This window comes from Canis lupus, chromosome 23 (genome assembly GCF_048164855.1).
Source record: "Canis lupus baileyi chromosome 23, mCanLup2.hap1, whole genome shotgun sequence".
NCBI lineage: Eukaryota > Metazoa > Chordata > Mammalia > Carnivora > Canidae > Canis > Canis lupus.
This window is the reverse complement of record NC_132860.1, coordinates 46722890-46743019: the sequence shown is the minus strand read 5'-3', so window position 1 is coordinate 46743019 and position 20130 is coordinate 46722890. Positions and strand designations below refer to the sequence as shown.

The following is a 20130-nucleotide window of genomic DNA, read 5'->3' as shown; positions in this document are numbered from 1 at the left end:
TCTTTCTGCCTCCCTTCTTCTCTTTGCACACGGTCCCTCGGCTTAGATGGTCCTCCTCTGCGTAAAGGCCACAACGGCTTCTTCTCCCCCTATTTGCCACCCCAGCACCTGGTGATCCCACACAGACCCTGAATGACTCTTGCAAGGTTTGTCTTAGAGCTGAACCTAAAAATGTCATATCTGAATCTGTCTCCCCTCCAGAGGACAGAAGTCTCCTAGCACGTTTGAGGGGCACTGCATGTGACCACAAAACCAGTTGCATGTGGACTATTAAACATGTCCAGGGCAAATGGCAGATTGCCAGCCTCTTTAGTCAACAGGCATTATTGAGCTCTTACTAGGTGCCAGACATGATGTGAAGTGCTGGGACACAGGGACCAATCAGACAAGCTCCCTGACCTGGAGGAACTCAGCTAACTGTAGCAATGGGCACATGTGTGATTACCAGGAAAAAAAGATTTTAAACATCTCTCGGCCACACCTCGCCCAGGTGAATGCTGGTGACACTTTTCAGAGATCTGGCGGTTCCTGGCTTCAGGGGCCCACTCAGGAGCTACTAACAACTGCAGTCAGTGGCATGGAGGGGTCGAGAGAAAAAATAGAACAGTGAGGGCAGTTATAGATCCTGCGAGAGACAGAGATGGGCATCTCCCCATCTCAGACTCTGACACCTCCTTGGTTATCCAATGCATAAATGTATCCTGGAGTAAAAGCCTGGACCCCCAGCAATGAATGGGTTTGAACAGATGGGTTAAGCCCATACATGGGTCAGCTCAGGTCCCTGGAAGGGAATGGCATCTGTCAGAAATTCTTGCTCATCCTGCCCATCAGGCAATGGATATTAGACCCGCTGTTCCAGCTCCAACACCACAAAGGGCATCCGCTGTGCATAATGTGCATTTGTGTTTATGTTTCTCCTGCCCTGGCCGTGATTGTGGCTCACGTTTCACCTACACGGGGCTTTCTGGGTACGAGACCAGGCATGTAAAGAATGGGATAATTGATCTTTTCCCTCCTGGCTGGAATCTGTGGTTGCATTCCCTCTAAACCACACAGAATTCCAATTTGCTGCCTTGAGTTTTACAGGGTCTGCTGTGAGAAGTAAAAGCCTACAGGTGTGATGGTTTACTGCAGCCAAGGAGATAGAATTTCTTATGACTGACTTATATTTTCTCTGGAAAAACAAAAATGGAAAAACAAAAACCACACACACACACACACACCTGCCTGAAAGATTTGCTGGATCCTACCTTTGTTAATTACGTGACACTCCCCTTTGCCTGATTTTCTTTCCCTCCATCCATGGCTGCTCCATAGACCCATACTCAGTGGGGCTCTTAAGTAGACTTGAGGACTTTCTGTGACCTGGGGAGAAAGCAGGTGAGTTTTGAGAGCTCCGAGGGGGAAAAATAAAAGACCCATAGGATTTCTCCCCTCCAGTAGAGGATCTTGCCTTAGAAATCCAGAGAGATTATCTGCAAGTCAGGAGGCGGAAGATGGCTGTATGTACACGTCTGGAGAAATGTTTGGCTGTCCGTGCTGTCGCCCCAGGGTACCACTACCAGGTCAGCTATCAGAGCAGTTAAAATCACTGCAGACAGGAATACGGGACAGGCACAGAGTTAAGAGTGGCTTGGTTTCCCACCTCTTCTTTTACAATCTTCTCTCCTCTGTTCTTTTTTTTTTTTTTTAAGATTTATTTATTCATGAGAGATACACAGAGAAAGGTAGAGACACAGGGAGAGGGAGAAGCAGGCTCCCTGTGAGGACCCCGATGCGGGACTCAATCCGGGGACCCCTGGGATCATGACTTGAGCGGAATGCAGATGCTCAACCACTCAGCCACCCAGGCGTCCCTCTCCTCTGTTCTTAACGTTGCCAGAAAGACTGCCTCATGCGGTGATATTGAAAGGCCACCAGGGAACTAGCCCATTAATCACAACTCTATGTTAATGCCGGATGAGTTCATTATGATTAACAGGAAATGGTTTGGGAAGCTGAAATTTAGATTCGAAGTAAAGTGAAAAATAATACGATGTTTCTTTAGAACCTGTTTATGGAGGGCTTATGCACACTGCACCAAAGGACGTGTCTGCTAACTGCTTTTGGCCATCAGCTAGTAACACGCTACATGAACACAAGGCTTGCCTTCCTGGCAGTGGGGCATCATGCCCATGTGCACTAATGGCCTCCCCCAGAGCAGGCAGTTCAATTCATAATTGAACAAGTATTGACCATCTTCTCCGTATCGATGGAAATACACTGTCACGAATATTCCTGATAGCTCTAGGAGTCTGCTTATTTCTCATAGGACCTGAGAGCCCTGGCTTCCATTTGCCATGGAGGCAATTTTATCATGATCCAGGAGCCTCCTAGGAAGCCAGGCCATCCTGGGGCGGAGGAGAGGATTTGCATTCTCTGCAGGCTGGCTGGTGTGCAGAAGTGGGGGCTCTGTTGGGACCAGAGTGAAAGAGATAGCTTCAATACTTCTTGCCCTCTCTCTCCTTCCAGAAATGGGCCTGAGACCTGGATTAGCATCCAAATTGTCCTTCACCCCCTTCTGTCTCTGGCCTTCTTTAGATGAGTGCATATTCATTAGTGGTGAATCTGGCTAGTTGCCTCGGGGACTTCTGTTTGCACCATTTTTCCATTTTATAGATTCAAAATCACAGCACTTGCCCTGGAATTACTGAGGAAAGCAAGGCACTATCCCTTGAGCAATTTGCAAGAAAGAACTAAGCAAACGCGGGGGTCTTTGTAATTTGTTTCACTTTATTCTTCGGTTTCTCCTCTAGTCTCTGAGGATCCTGATCCTCTAGGTTAGTGGTTTCCAAACCTCACTGATCATCATAATCACCTAAGGACCCTTGTAAAAGTATGCATGCTTAGGCCACACTTAGCTGAGATTCTAATGCAGAAGGTCAGAGGGAGGAAAAGAATGAGGACAAAGGCAAGAAGAGGAAGGAGAAGATGTAAGTAGCTGAAAATTGCTCACCTGGGCATCTGGCTCCCCAGTCCTACGTAAGTGTGATTTGTTTTTTTTTAATTCATTTCAAAGAGTTAATGGTATAATTATCCCAAAGCAATTAGACACAGAGTAGAAACGAAATGTGTAAGGGACTGGGAAGCAGGCTTTTTGAAGAGGAGGGCCAGTGTGTGATCTACCCAAAAGAGGGCTTCTGGCTTCAGGCCCGAGCTCGTGGAGCGGGCCTCGACGTGGGCCATCTGGGACCACCACTGATGACATAACTTTCATCTCCCTCATAGAGAAGCCAGCACACACAGGTCACTCTTGACCTTTCAAGTGCAACAGACCCTGGCCACCATCTCAGCTTCTGTGCATCTGTTCAGTTGCTGTCCTCCCGTAGCTTGGGGGCATGCCTTTCCCCTACATAATTAATGACCACTTACTGTTTGCCAGGGTCTACTGAAGGCATGAGGCACTCAGTGATGAACAGACTTAGGGCCTCTCATGGGGCTTGCATTCTGGTGGGAGAGGACATACAGAAACTACTTCTCAAGAAAAGAAAATCATTATGAATTGCAATAAGTGATCCAAAAGAAACAAAGCGCCAGGATCAAGAAGAGAGTGGGGGGTTGGGTAGAAAAGGGTAATTAGAGGAAAATGTGGTAGCTCCAAAAAAGACAGAGCTAGGTGCTGATAAAGCCTGGGTTCCAGATGCAGCTCTGATAATTGTATGCTCTGCTGAGAACTTCAGCGAGGTATCAAACTACGTCTATGTTATTTTTCCTATCGCTGCCGTGACACATTGCCACAGGTTGATGGCCAAAAATGTAAAACTCAGATTGATTACACTGCAGTTCTGGAGATCAGAAGTCCAACATGGGTCTCAATGGGCAAAATCAGTGTGTTGGCAGGGCTGCGTTCTTTCTGAAGGTTCTAGGGTAGCATCCGTTCCTGGGTCTTCCCAGCCTCTACAGGCTGCCAGCACTTCTCAGCTCATGGCTCTCTTCCATCTTCAAAGCCAGCTGGGTCGCATCTTCACACGTCACTCTGATTCTCCCATTTTCCCTTATATGGACCACTGTGATACACCAAGTCCACCTGGATAATCCAGGATACTCTCCACATCTCAAGATCCTTTCACCATACAAGGTAATATAGTCAAAGGTCCTACCAATTAGGACATAGACATTGGGGAGGGGGTACATTGTTCTGTCTGCCACAATGTCACACCTTCCTTCCTCTTTCTGATACAATACTATTACTTTCTTCACCCACCTCCTAGGGCTATCATAAAAGTCAAATATCCTAACAGCCACTGGAAGTATTTTTACAAGTTGTAAGAGTCAACAGAGTTATGAGAAGTTTTCTAATTGTTTTAATACGGAGCATCCATGGGATCAGAGAAAAAGCAGAGACACGGAATGAAACAATGAGGAAGAATTGAAGGAGGAGGATGCATTTGCATTGGAGGAAACAAATCAAAAAGGGAATTTTTTTGTTCTTTTTGATTATGCAGGAATATCATGATGAGGATACTCCTCAGACATACACATTCCACTAAAGGGCAAGAAAGAGGCAGCTTTTCCTGCTCACTTCTTGACTCACTTTGTTTCTTGCCACCCTGTAAGATTTCAATCAGACCAGGAAGTTGGCTCCAGAGCCATTGCTGTAAGTCCATCTTTCCCTCTTATTTCTTTTTAGTCTTTTGTATGTCTCCTCAGCTTAACCAACGTTTTTTGAGGAGTTCCTATATGCCAAGCACTGTCCTGGGCTCTAGGGAGTTTACAGTTGAAAAGGACTTTGTCCTCTCAGAGCCTGGAGCTTAGCATACTCTCCCGATCCCTTACCCCTGGTGGGCTTGAGTTCAAGTTAATCGTGCATACGCTTGCCTCTTCTGCCAGAACACTAACTCCCTGAATACAGGAATCGCACACAACTCAACTTTGTGTCTGCTGTGGCCCGGGCCAGTGACTTATGATTGTGGCTTTAACAGATGTTGGTCAAGTTAAACAGAGGACATTTCCTTAGCCATCAAATTTCTTTCTTGCCAGAATGAGGGAGGTTGTGGAAGTCTTTGATCTGTGTCTATTTAAAAAGAGAAGTCTCTCTGGGATGGTTTGGTGCTCCCTGTTTATTAAAAGGCAGGGCCTTGGACCAAATTATTTCTCAGGTCCTTTCCAGACTTGTTATACCTCCTGTTGTTCCCTGATTCCACAAGTTTATTCATGGTCAGTTAAATAGGATTTTTAAGTATTTACTCATTGGGGTGTGGTGGGCTTTTGGCAGATTACATAGCATCATTGTGCTGAAACTCTTCTAGTCTGATGTAAGCAGAAGATGATGTATGGTCAAGGCAGTGGTGGGGGAAATGTTTAGGATTGCTTATTTGCCCATTTCATTCTCGGGACAGTAGTCCACAACTCCCTGTCTGTGCGAGAATGCTTCTGTAGTGTGACAGGTACTGAGAACATCAAGGAGTCCGAGGCCATGTCACTCTCTGAAGGCAATCCAATTATGGAACAGCAAGGCTAGTCCTGTGCCCGTGCCTTAGCAGCTTTCATAGATTGTGTTGACCTCCCCACATTTGCTCATCAGATTCACTTCCCTTGGAATGTCATCCTCTCACATCTCCACTTAGCAAAATCCCATTCATCTTAAATCGTCTCTGTTTAGTCCCATAAAAAGAGGGCGGGCTTCGACCTTCTGGGTCAATCCAGTTCATTCAGATACCTCAAGTGATGACATGACGGTCAGTTCAATTCACCATTTATTATTACCTCTTATTAACTCTTACTTAACTGCTTACTGACATCTTTGCCTTTGTTTGTTAAAGAGAAAATGCAATGGGGTGCCTGGGTGGCTCAGTTGGTTAAGTGCCTGTCTTTGGCTCTGGTTATAGTCCCAGGGTCCTGAGATCAAGTCCCATGTCAGGCTCCCTGCTTAGTGGGGAGGCTGCTTCTCCCTCTTCTTGTGCTCTGTTTCTTTTTCACTTGCTTACTCTCCTTATCAAATAAATACAATCTTTTTTAAAAAAAGGAAAAAGAAAATGTAACTTAGCTCTGGTTTTGTTATTGCTATTTTAATGTGCTCAGCATTATATTTTTTTCTCTGCATCTTTCTTATGGTGACCGTAATACCTTGCATTCAGGAGGTACTCAACAGATCCCTTACTTAGCGATCCCTTGAAAAACTGAGAATTGAAATCCTCAACCTCTTTGCCACACATGTGAATCAGCACTGTTTTCCACATAGGAGTGCACGTCCAAGCTAGAAGAATCACTTGCTTGGTAAAAACACTTTGGAAACCTATTTCATTTTCCCACCTTCATCCTCCTAATCCTGCAAAGATTATGAGAGCTTGGTTCCATATGCCCCAGTGGCTGAACACCAGAAAGCCTAACAGTTGAGCACAAAACCTGTCTCTAAATCATATACATAAGCCAGGCCCTCCCACTTGCCATGATGTCAGATGAGGGTACAACATGAACACAGGAAAGGTACATTATGCTACAGGCTGACTCTGTTTGGGTCCCATGGCCATCTGGGGAGGCCAACTGAATCAGAATCCTCAGGGTCACAACGTGTCCCTTCTGCAGCTCAGGTTGGAATATCTGAGCAGCATCTTTGTCATCTCAGGCCTATCATCCCAGAGGGTGAAGATGTAGTTCCTCGAGTCCCCTTTAGGAACCCATCCAGTGGGCCCTATAATTCAGTGAGCATCTGACGAGGAATAAAAAGCCTGTAGAATGGCAGGTGGAAGTGTGTTATGCAGGCTTTAAACAGCAGTGTAAAGGGAGACGAAGAGGCACTGCCCTCTCCAACTGAAAAAGCATATGTTCTTTATGGGAGCGTGGTGCCTCTCTGTTGCCTGTGTTGCTGTATTGGAATCCCAGTGGGCACCTGGCTTCCTGGCCTCAGACTTGTCAGGGTGGGAAGGAAAGTTTATCAGCCTTCAGGAGACCACTCAGGCCCAAGGTCTGACTTGCATGGTTTGCTGAGGTAGCTCTGAGGATTCATCAAAGCCAGTTTCTCCAGGGCTTCTAAAAATGCTGCTCAGGTCTCAATATCTGGTCCATCCTTCCTCTCAGTGGCCCAACTTGAGACCCTGGGAATTGAAATGGTTGGAGGCACGCTCCTCTTATTCAGGCATCTGCTCCCATCGGGGCCTCAGAACAGTCTTCCCTGACCATCCCGTTTGACATAACACACCCTCTTCTCTTGCTCAGCTTCGTATTTCTTCAGCGCATTTGTTACTTCCTGACTTTTTCTAATTACTCTCCCAGTGTCAACGTCTCTCCCACTAGACAACAATGAGTCTTTGAAGGAAGAGACTATGTTGTCTGCTTGCTCACAGCCAAATCTCCTATGTGTGGGACAGAGCCTGACACATAGGGACTCAATGATTGTATTGACCACACCCCACAGGAGGTTACAGATGAGGCATAGATTGGCCAACTTAATTAGCTTAATTAATTTAATTTCTGAGCCTACTTGGAGGTTTTGTGAAATAACAAAAAAAAAAAAAGAAAAAAGAAAAAAAGAAAAGGAAAGAAACTTCACCTCACACCATGAAACATTCCATATACCCCTCTCTGCCTTACTACTCTTCTCTCTCTATGAAATTCCCAGTCGTGGCCGATGCCAGCATATGAACCTAAATGTCCTCTCCTGCCCCTGGTTTTCCTGATTCAGAACCTCAGCAGAAACACAACTCTGACAACGTGGGTCTCTAATGATGCTCCACATTCTCTGTCTCTGCTTCACTGGAGATCCTGGTCACTGTCCTCTTCTTCTTTTTTTTTTTTTTAAGTTTTATGTATTCATTTATTTATGATAGACATAGAGAGAGAGAGAGGCAGAGACACAGGAGGAGGGAGAAGCAGGCTCCATGCTGGGAGCCCGACGTGGGACTCCATCCCGGGACTCCAGGATCGCGCCCTGGGCCAAAGGCAGGCACCAAACCGCTGAGCCACCCAGGGATCCCCTGGTCACTGTCTTCTTAATCCCAGGTGCTTACCTCTTCCCGTCTCCATCCTCCCCAGTCCAATTTACTTCTTTTCTTGTTGGGATTGGAATTATTGGCTCATTCCACATTCCAGCCATACTGACTCCTAGCCACAGTAGCTCCATAGATGGGGCCTGAACCCCTCTGCTGCCAAGGACACCTAAGTAGGGCCCTCCAGTCTGCCATTTAACTAGCTCTCGGAGAAGTCCATTCAGTAGCAAGACAGTCAAACTTTCAAATATTTACATTTCCCTTTCATGGTGGGGGTCTCTCTGAAACTTTATTTTTTTAAAGATTGTATTTATTTGTTTGAGGAGGGATGGAGCAAGAGAGAGTGAGAGAGCACAAGCCAGGGGGAGAGGCAGAGGGAGAGGGAGAAGCAGATTCCTTGCTGAGCAGGGCACACAATGTGGGGCTCCATCCCAGGACCCCAGGATCAGGACCTGAGCCGAAGGCAGATGCTTAACCAACTGAGCCCCCCCCCCCCCCCAGGTGCCTCTCTCTGAAACTTTAGATGCTACTTCTTTATTTCCAAAAATATTTTGGGTTTTCCCATACACATAGTCAACAATAAAAATCAATAGGAGTCTAGGGAGGATTTGAGTATATGAGATCACAATCTACAGAAGCCAAACACAGAGAAGGGACATGCAAAACTAGAGATACTGGGGATTGGCTTGCATGCCTTCATTTGATACTGAGGGTTCTGAGTGGGGAAGGAGAAAGAGGTAAAAAGGAACAGGAGTTGAGAAGTTCAGAATAAAATGGTGACTACTCACAGAAGTTAAAATCTGGTATGTCTACAACTGTTGCCTCACCAAGAGTTATGGTATGTAGCTCAGTCTGGAATAGCTTTTGCCCTGTCACAAAGTATGTGTGATTAAGAAATGAGCTGTGTTTCCCTCTGAAGATATGATTTCTTTTAATTCTTTTTTTCAAAATCCTGCAAGTCTGGTGCTGTTATGTCAACTTGCTAGAACAAGACTTGGCCCTATCTTTTATTTTTATTTTAAGTTTTTCCAGGAGTTGTCTCTAACTACACCTTCTATCAGTGACTACAAATATTTTCTCCCCATGAGTAAATGAAACATTGTGTACTTAGGTACACAGCCGCCTTCGTGTGCTTTCAGTGGTTCCAATGCATCAGTAGAGTGGTGCTACATCTCCCTTTCAGGGGCCAGAGAGATGGGGAGAAAGGAGAGTCTGTGTTCCCTCAGGGCCAAACACCTGGATCCAAGCCTCCACTTTTTCTTTTCTTTTATCATTTGTAACCATTTAAGTGCAAACCCATAGAACACTTTCTCTTTATTCAAACACCGGGGCTGGGGAAACATTAGAGGCAGAGTAAAAGCTGTTCAGTGTGCCTGGATGACTCAGTCTAAAATAGTATTATAGCTTGGCAGCAAACCCACTTCAGGAAAGCTGGTAGGAGACTAAAATAAAAGTTAAATTGAGGGGGTAAATCATTTTATCAGGCTTAGGATTTGTACTTGATGTAATGAGATTCTCAGTATAAAATGAGTTAATTTGTCTGCCTAAGGGCATAGATACTTGAAGAAAGAATTTGAAAATACAGATTCAAAGTAACTAGTAGTCTGAAATAAAACAATGCAGAACAGTGAAATTCTCCTCATATAAATTTTGGCTTGGCATATTTTCTTCTTAACAGCATGATTAAATGTGAGTATCCCTTGGTTGTCACTGAGAAGGAAAAAAACTAGAGACTGGTTTTCTTTTTGTCTTTTAAAAGACTTTTCTGTTGGGTTCTATTTTCCTCTTTTTCTTCCTCCTTCTTATTTATCTTCTGGAAAAACTATGCTTGTTTTTGCCCAGCAAAATGCAAACTGAATTCAGATTGTTCATAAAAGATGAAGCCAAACATATTTCTGCATTCTTGCCTATTGCTCTACGATTTTCCATGACTCAAACATAGAGTGGGCCCCCAGTGCGGAGGGCAGATCCTTTGCTGACAAACCCACAGAGGAAAATCAGAGGGAAATGCTGAACATTTCTTCTCAGCAGTTGCCCTGGTGGCTTTCACACACTTGGCTTCTGCTTTTCTGGCTTTTTCAGAGGACACTTTCCATGAGGCCAGGTATGTGTCATACTCCACAGAAAGCAATAGGTTAAGCCTTGGAATGTCTTGTCAGTTATTCCTTCAAGCCAAGAAGATTATGGAAGGATTATTATTATTATTTTGGCTGATGCATAGATATCAAACACATGATCATAGGGAGTGAAGGTTGGGCACGAGGGGAAAGACCAGAGGCCTCCCCTCCTGCCTAGGGATGAGAATCACAGAGGGGAGAGAAGTGTATCAAAACAAGTCTTCTTTTGGTTCTGCAGCTGGCTTCTGTATCCTGATAACACTTCATAGACTGTAATGATGTCAGCACAGATACAACTGGTGACATTTAAGGTAGGTCAGAGAGCATACCCAGTGGCTCAGCTTTTTGGTCCAACTGTCCGCAGGAGAGACACAGATCCCTACTAGCACTCCCGGAACGCAGAGCAGCAGGCCCAAGACCACCCTCTTGAGTTAAACATTGCTTCAGGTCATGCCACATGTCACACAACATGGCCACTGAGTTCATATCAGAAACCAGAACTTCAGGCCCTCTTTGGGAATGTCCTGAATGAGTCCCTCTTCTTCTTCATCACCCCCACTCAAGGCCCTGCCGAGCCTGATCACCGTGGAATTGTTTGCTTTGTGTTTTTGTAGAGAAACAGCCATGATACGTACACAGTGCCCCATCTGATGCAAGTATCTGTGCTTTTGTTTCCATTTCAAAAGATTTTTCTTTACACCGTTTAGTTAATCTTTTCCAACTGATATGCTGATGTTTCTCTTTAGACTTCCATGTGCCCAGGTATCTCTTGTTAAAAGTAGCATTTGTAAGTACTCAAGAAGTACCTGTGACAGGTCGTTGTTGCTATAGCAACTTTTTTTTAAGGAATAAAAAAGACTAACCTTGAGAATGGACATGTAAGAAATTATAAGAAATTAAATTTCCTCCCTCAGAGACGAATGAAGCTAGAATGCCAGAACCTTTCTCAGCCTCATGAAAAGATCTGTATGAACGATTTCCACGCTTTGGATTGGGCATAGCAAGCTGTGGGCTCTGCATTCTCAGAATAATGTTGCAGTGTGCAAATCAAATAGCTCTATTCTCTCACAAAGCATTTCTTTAATTATGGAGGAGATGGCCAACATGTGGAACAGTGTCACTGTCAAGCACCTAGAGGTTATGCGTATGCAGCAGCTTACTTAAAAACCTCACATTCATATCTTTTAATGTATCCCACTGATAAAGATGTGCTATTTCCTTTTCAGAGCTGTGGTCTTTGCAACTTGATGTCAGCTTTTTCAGCTCTCCCAGCAGGGAAATTCAGGTGAATTCCAAACTGTGATTAGAGAGATCTGAGTGGAGTTAAAAGGAGTCAAACAATGGAAGAGAAGCACCCCCGCACAGACACATGCACGCAGACCAACTGTGTGCAAAGATAAATTGCATCTGCGTATGACCGTGTTAGCTCCTGTCATAAAGCAATGAATTTGCTAGGGATAGGTAAAGGTCAATGGGAGAGAGAGAAAAAAAATCTCCTTTTCTACTGCCAAAAGTAATAAAAAGAAAGAAAAAGGCACCTGTGACACTACATATCATGAAGGGAGAAAGAACGTTACTAAATGATATTGAAAGTTTAAAAATATGGGAAGCCAAAGCAAGAAATGAAATGATGTGCGCTTGCTAGGTGAACACAGAGAATGGAGAATGGCCTCAATTGATGCATTGTGGGATCAAGGGTTGTTGGATTGTTCTCGCCCTCCTCCTCCTCCTCTACCTCCTCCTCCTATTTTCTGACTCTATTTTCTTTGATGGAGAAAATGATAGGCTTGATAATACATAATGATAGGCATCCAAAGATCAAACTTCATTAGATCCTTTGTATTCGGTAGCATGAAACTGTCTGGTCAAAAGCAATCCCATATGTGACCTTAATTTAACAAGTGATTAGACCCAATCCTGATGCTTTGAAATATCTTCGGATATCAAGATCAAGCAGGATAACATTTTAAATAGGCTTTTACCATCCTTAGACTTCCTGAAAATCTACACTGCTGGAAGTTTCCTTCAAGCCACCCAATGCTATCCATCTCTTTTTTTTACATCTCTCTTGGGAGAGTTTTTCTGTTCCCGGAGTGGGATTTTCCTACCTACCCATATTCATTTGGATGTGAAACTCAACCAGAAGAATACCCAGATGCAATGCCTCTGCTTTCTCAATGACACCTATGTTTCTCATGGCCTGGTTCCCCTCATGTCTTGGCTGGCTGTGAAAATTCACCAGAGTTCCTATTACACATAATTTATTTAACCACTTCAGAAGAAACAGGCAGACTCCAGGCCTTCCATTTAGTATTTAAAGAAGGAACTGCAGCCTCACTGCATCCCTTACTGGGATAAGGAAAAGAAGAAAATATGGAAGAAATGAATGAGATAAAATGAAAAAATAAGGCCAGGTGATAGAATCATCCATTCAAAAGTGTTTAACTGTGTACCTACAAAATACAAAGTATTGTACCTGCTGCTATAAAGGACACCAAAAATGATAAGGCAGCTTTCTTTGTGACTCCCCATGGCTGCTAACTTCTCTCTCCTTAGCATTTAGGGAAAATGACCTACCCACCTTGTTTCCCTTTCCAGTGACCTCCCATTCCATCCTCAGCACACACTGTAGTTGGGCATCTTCCTCCAACCATCATCAAATGCCAATGAAGAGATACAGCTCTGCCTTTGTCCAGGTAGCCTCTGCTTATTTGCTTATTTGAAGATATTTCAAAGCATCAGGATTGGGTCTAATCACTTGTTAAATTAAGGTCACATATGGGATTGTCCAGGTAGCCTCCTTTCCTGAGGCTTTCTTCTTCTGCCCTTGAGCTGCTCATCTCCTGACTTTATTCCTCTCTTCCTCTCTCCTTAAATTTCAGTAGATCCCTGAGTTCCATTTCCGTCCCTTCCCTTCTCACTCCTCACTCTCTATTTGGACACTCACAATGACATCCGTTCAACTAATACTTTGTGCATTTGTCCCCACCTATGGAGATTGGTCTGCACCTCTCACTCTGAAGCTAGCAAGGGGATGTCTCCACTTCCATGCCCCACAACATCTCAAATCCAACAGATTCAAACTCAGACCCCTCATTTGCTTCCCCACCATTCCATTAGGAAACATGTTCCTCCCCCCACATTCTTTTTCCCATCAAGTGATTCCATCATCCACTTGGTCATGACTCTAGAAATCTGTATTTGGCCCTCACTCCTTCCCCCCATGGAATTAATCAAAGTTCATTTGCTTTCTGCTTCTTGAGCTCTTTCCCATCATCGCCATTTCTACTTCTACCACCTAAGCCCACATCTAGTTCTCACTGTCTTTTATTGATGCTGAGACATCTTCATTAGTCTTCTGGCTTATGCTGTCCCATCTCCAATCCACCCACAACTGTTTGGTTGTTAAGAGTGTTTTTTTTCTAGACTACATTACAGATCAAGTCACTTCCTTACTTAAAATGCTTTGATGTCTGCCTATGGTCTTCAAGATTAGGACCACATTCGTTGGTATGGTGACTGAGCCAGAGAAGCCATGTCCTACATCTTACTGAGCCTCACCTCTTAACTGCTCTTGCCAGGCCTGCTTCACTGTCAGCCTCACCTGTGATGTACAGTTCCCTGAGGACCTAGTTGTCACTGAAGTGCTTCTCTGGAATGATTCCCTAGCATAAATTGGAGTTTCCTCCAGAGAATACATTTCATAAAAGGCCTGGGTTTTCACAGTCAGGCAAATCTGGTTCCATTGGTAGCTGGGCAACCTTTTGTAGTCTCATTTATCTCATCTATAAAATGAGGTTCTTTATATATTCTCTCAAGGTTGTTGTAAGAATTTAATAGTAATAATAATAAAAGCTGGTATCATTAGGCACTTTCTGGGTGTTGGGACTGTTTTAAGCACTCTACATGTATTCATTTAATCTGTGCACCAACTTTATGATATAAGTACAGTTGTAATGTCTCTTTTACAGTTGATAAAGTGAAAGCACAGAAGTTGGGTTACTTTCCCAGGGTTACACTGCTAGTAAGTAGGAAAGCAGGGATTCCAAGGGAAAATGTATATAAAGTGCCTCCTATGGAGCAGTCACTGGATGAATGAATGCTGTTTGATCCCTTCCTTTCCTGCTATATGTTTAACTGTCATCTAAATCTTGTGAAAGGACCCTGAAAACTAAATAAAAAATGGCTAGTATTTATTAAAACATTATTTGCTGCCTTTTGAGTCCAGGTATTATATACATTGTCTCATCTGAGACTCAGTACAACATCTGAAGTGGAACTATTATATCCATTATACAGAGAAGGAAACTAAGGCCAAGAACATTAGATAAACTACCCAGAACCTCCTGTCTGGTGGAGTACAGAGCCAGGACTTACATCTGAGCTTTGACACCAAAGCTCACACTTTGACCACAGCAATATGTTGCCTCAAAAGGCATTAGGAGACACATGACATTGCTTGAATCTTGTTGGAGATACTGAAGAGGTATCATTAACAGTTATAAGCCACAAGCACTAAATACATGAGGAAAGCAAACCGTGGATAGAGTAACCTATAGGACTAGAAACAATAGAACAGTGATCACGACGAGGCTCTGAGAAGGAGTATAAGTTTGAGTTGGGATTTAAGGATAATGAAGAAAATACACCAGTCGAAGAGAAAATTCCATTTTGAGATTGGAATGGCGTATATGGAGACATGACAAATGCAGAGAATGTCATGGATAAGGAAGTATTTTATCATCTGGAAATCTAACTAGTGGATACAAGATATTAACTGTGAGTGGGGTACCGGGAAGAAATGTATGTTTTGGGGTGGGGGCTACAGTCCAAGTGGTATCACTCCTGCTGACATGCCAGATTAAAAGCAATTTCCACGGTTACAGTTGGTGAGCTTTCTTCATCTGGATCTGTCCTGTATTGTGCTAAAAGGCAAATGGAATAAACAGCAGTGATATGTTTGAAGATTAGGAGCTTTCTGAATTAAGACTATGCTTTTATATTTTCAGCAAACTTATTAACCCAGTAAACAGTTTCTTTGCTGAACGGTGCAAAACTTGCCTGGTTATCCCATGGCCATTCATAATGGGGCAGACAGTCTTTCTTATCAGGTAGCAGTCAGTTAGCAGATACCTGAGGCCTAGGTTAGTAATTCTGCTCTTTTTTTTTTTTTTTAAGGTGATGAATGTTGATTTATCATGAAACAAACTCACAGAAAGGAACTGTAACATATTCTTGGTTAAAGATTTCGAGAAAAACATAAGCATATACTGAGAAACAGTGGTTCTCATCCTATGGGAGAAGGCCTTCTAGCCAGCCTTCTACTCTGACACAGAGAATTACCCTGGCTACACCATTTTGACTTGCTTAAAGTTTTATTTTCCAGTATAAGTAGGTTTTTTTTTTCCTCTTCAAAGAATATGGCCACACACATGAAGAATTGGAACCTGTCAGGTGGAGAATTCAGCTCAGTCATATAATTACTGGGCTGAACAAGTTAGATCAAAGTGGGGGCATTGGATAGCTATAGGACATTGCTTCAAAGAGTAAACTGCAAACAATATAAAGGCTTTATTTGTCCTCTTTTGCAAATCATTTAACTCATCAAGAATCATTTGCCATAAATGTATGGCAAAGAGTGGGATTTTAATTCCTGCTTGAAAAAGTCTGCATTCAGACCTTCCTGGAGAGCAAAGGAACTTTTGTATCTGCCATTATAAATTCTCATTTCCGGGCATGAAAGGCTTAAATTGCTGGGAGTGTAGGTTTTGGTTTTGGTTTTTTCAATTATAACCAAATATCTCTGTAAAGCTCTTCATGTTTCATAGAGCTAGTTAAGCAATTTCCCCTGAGATGTGTCTTTGATGTGAAAATAAACAGGCTGCAGTGAAAGCTGAGGTCCTCTCCAAAGGAGTATCTGTCTATATGGTTCATAGTCACTCAGGCTAACGTTAGACCAGAGAAAACACACGTCAACACTCTATATTGAACTTAGATACAGTTGCTAGAAGAAAAATATTCCTTCAAAAGTTTCAAAAGAATGATGACATCAATGCCAAGAACATCAAAGCAGCTGTTTGGGGCTTTCAGGTACTTTGCCAAACTCCCTCTAAATGCTGCTTAACATTCCTTTGTAATGGAGTTAAAGACAGCCCTAAATTTCAAGGACCTCTTAAAAGTTCTGCTCATCCCCCCCTCTGTCTCCAGGTGACTGTGCCCCAACTGGTTAGCACGCTGCAGTCCTGGATTGTCTAAACACGATTGGGGTGGAAGCCTTAGTTTCAGGATGTTTTGATGCTTGGAGGGGGAGAACGAGTGGAGATGTAATCTCTGGACCTCCCCTGGGTGGGAGAAGGGGGGACGGTAGAGGTACATGGAGACAATGGAAATCCTGTGAGCACGCTGCTGCCCTGGAACAGCAGCCTCACTCACAATTCATAAGGCTCCTCTTTCAGAGAGGAGCTGGGTGCACGACCACAAGTGGAAAGTTGAAAGAGAAACCAAAAGAAACGTGTGCATTGAGCCTCTGCTCGACTTTTCGATTTTAATCAATCAAGAAAACTGCGCCTTTACCTTCTGAAAACTTTAGGTTGAATGTAATGACTGGCTTCCTTACATGCTGGTTTCAGTTGAGAAGTGTTCGTTGAAAGTAACAGAAGCTGTTATAAAGTATCTCAAGACAAGAAAAAGAAAGAAAGAAAAAGAAAGAAAGAAAGAAAGAAAGAAAGAAAGAAAGAAAGAAAGAGAAAGAAAGAAAGAAAGAAAGAAAGAAAGAAAGAAAGAAAGAGAAAGAAAGAAAGAAAGAAAGAAAGAAAGAAAGAAAGAAAGAAAGAAAGAAAGAAAAGAAAGAGAAGAGAAAAGGTAGGAGGAGATTTATTGAAAGGTACGGAGTATCTCAATTACAGGAAATATAATTGAGTCTCCCAGTGTACTGGAACCAGGAATTGGAAAGCTTCAGGAATCTCTCTCTCTCTCTCTCTCTCTCTCTCTCTGTCTCTCAGTGCGGTTTCTCCTCCTAGCTTCACATCTCTGTGGACTTGCTTTCTCTGTCTCTTGTTGTCCACAGCTGAGAACAAGTCCAGTACAGACAGGCCTATGTATCTCCATGGCAAGTGCATGGAGACTGCCGAGAGGGTCTCGTTTCAATTCCCAGTTACTAGAAAAGCATTTAATTGGTTCAGCTTGAGTCAAATGCCTACTTTGATCCAGTCTACTGAGGCTGGAGGAAATGGGATGTCCTATGATCAGAAACCCTCAACCAGTAGATGTGGGGTCAGATTCTCAGAGGAAGGTGGTGAGCAAGGACAGATGTACTGGATAACATGTTCACTTCAATCTGAATTAAATAGATGATATATGTTCTATGCAAAAAAAAAAATTAGAGAACACAGACATATGGAAAAAAATGGGGGAAAAACCCTTCATCGTCCCACCAGCAGAAGGTACTTCAGCATCTTGAAGTGTTTCCTTCTAGTTGTTTGATGTTGCCATCGTTTAAAAATATTTTTGATCTCGTATTTGTTTGGGTTACACTAAGGATGAGTTACAGTGGTCAGGAAGGACAGACATGGCTCAAGCCTCCCTCTCTAGGGTTTATTTTGTAACATGGAAGATGGACTTAAAAATCGGAAACAAATTCATAAAACTATCTGGAAATCGTAATAAGGACTGTAAATGAAACCATCAAGAGGTTGGCATGGAAAGCAACAGTGAGAACACAGTTTAGCCGGGCAGCCTGGGGAAATTACAGCCAGGTCACTTTAAGGGAAGATGTAGAGGAAAAGAAGAAGTTGGCTCTGATAAGAGGGGACCAGTCAGAGGAGGTGCAGAATTCCAGTGAAAGGGAACGGTAAATGCTAAGCCCTGAAACTGAAATCACCTTTTGTATTTTAGAAATTTAAAAAAATAATGATAATAAGTAATATATCTGAAGTTTGGATATGAAAAGGAGATCCCTTTTTTGTGATGGGAAAAACAGATTAGGATAGGGAGAAGCAAAAAGCAGGGTCAGATTCTCAGAATGTGGTTGAAGGATACTTGGGAGCCTGCTGGGCTCAAAGCCTGAAGAAGAATGAAGAATGGAATCTGAGAGAACGCGGCTGGGAAGGATAGGGACCTTTACTGCCTGGTTAAGTCAGAAGCCACTGAAGACGAAGGAGACACACTGCCATGGCATCAGGGGTGCCTGTGTTTTATGTTATTTTAGAAAAAGGTGAGAGCTCTTTAGTAGTTGTGTTCAAATCCCAAAATAATTAAGACAACCCTGGAATGGTGTGCGGGCACTCTCTCTGCCAACTGGGTTCCCCTGATACTCAAATTGACCAACACTTTGGAATGAGTACAAGTCCCACCAGCATAAGAAAAGAGTAGCAATCTCCTAAAACACCTGTGCTTTCCCTGCCTCTCCAGGATCTCTCAGCTTTACAATTGGACAGAGAGTTGCTGAGAATCAGCCCTAGGACTTATAAAAGGAGTATGGTTCATGGCCATGACAGAGAATCATATATGCCCCATAAACGGACTCCTCTAATGTTTCCAGACCACTGAGTGCCCAGTAAGTCAGATCTCCAGCCAGTCTGTGAGTGCTTCCCTGGGCTACTGCTGGCCTGGGCTCATTGGGGTAGATGAGATAGATGCACAAGTGTTCTGTCTTCCACTGACTTCTTGGAATGATGTTGTATGAAAAAACTCACGATCTACGAGTCCCACATCAGGCTCCCTGCATGGAGCCTACTTCTCCCTCTGCCCATGTCTCTGCTTCTCTCTCTGTGTCTCTCATGAATAAATAAGTAAAATCTTAAAAAAAAAAAAAAACACCTCACGATCTGAATCAATTACAGAAAACATCAGACACAGAGCACTAAAATCCTGAAAGCAGGAAGAAAGAACAGAAGAAGGAGGTAGGAGGGCAAGGCCTCACCAATGAGATGGGCCTTGAGCTAGACCCCTTAGAATGGAAGCTTCCAGACTGAGCCCTCCAGTGAAGGGGGAGGGGGAAGCCCCTTGATTAACGATGCTTAATACACTGTACATTCTGCTGAGGAGGACATTTAGAGATTTCAAGAGAATTGCCAACATTTTATACATAGCATTTACTTTGGATTCACTTCGAGATGTTTTGGGCAAAAAGTGAGTCATGAGTAAAGTATTCCATGCACAAAGCAGTTGCGTTTTTCAGGCTTTTAGAGAATACTCTGTTCGTTTTTCTGCTAATAAGCACAGAGTCGATCTCTAAAAGATGGCCCCTGCAGGCTTCTGCCCCACGACAACTGCAGCAACTCGTCAGGATGACTAAGGATAGAGTCAGCAGGATAACCACACTGCTTATCACTTAGTAGATCTGCAATGACATTAAAATAGTAGACAATGTGGGAAAATAATTCTGCTTTGAACTTTTTGGTTTAATTTAAACATTCCCCTGTTGTTAAACAACAGGTTTTGTTTACACTGTCGTTAGCAGAGTATCAGAATATCATAAAACATCATATTTATTTACATATCAGGAGGCACCTCATTGGAAGGCAAGGGAGAGGCATTCTGCTCCCCTCCATGGCCAGAATCCCATGGAAACCCTGCACAGCAACCATCACACTGCATTATTACTTTTTGCTCTACTTCTGGACAGACTGGTCAGTCTCTGTGTTTTTTTATTGGGTCTGGGGTGTTTTTGTTGTTGTTGTTTGATCCTAACATTTATTGAGCATTATGTTCCAAGGCCAATTTTCCAGGCTATTTCTGCGCTTTAACCATTTGGTCCTCATGGCAACCCTATGACATCAACAGTCTCCCAGAGTATATACTTGGTGCCAAATAAATACCTGTTGAATGGATGAGTAAGCAAATTCCATTTCACGGATGAGGAAAAGCCTCCTTTGTTCTCTTCATTTTGCCTTCTTCGGGCACATGCTGGGCACGTAACAGGATGACAGTGAGAAGTATCTCGTAGGCCTGGCTTCAAGTTCTCTCTCTCTCTCTCTTTTTTTAATATCTTATTTCAATTCAATTTGTCAACATACAGTATAACACCCAGTGGTCAAGTTCTACCTCTC

The 20130-nt window shown here is 43.3% G+C and overlaps 1 protein-coding gene and 1 long non-coding RNA gene across 4 annotated transcripts in view; one reads left to right on the top strand and one right to left on the bottom strand.

Moving 5' to 3' along the window:
* MAML2 (mastermind like transcriptional coactivator 2) overlaps positions 1 to 20130 on the top strand; it is a 344064-nt gene that overhangs the window by 205567 nt on the left and 118367 nt on the right. The window lies entirely within an intron of this gene.
* The window catches only part of LOC140615211 (uncharacterized), a 41748-nt gene that overhangs the window by 19652 nt on the left and 1966 nt on the right, over positions 1 to 20130 (bottom strand). The window contains exon 2 of the long non-coding RNA XR_012016006.1: positions 1251 to 1365. This is a non-coding gene — a long non-coding RNA (uncharacterized lncRNA). The remainder of the gene's footprint in view (positions 1 to 1250; positions 1366 to 20130) is intronic.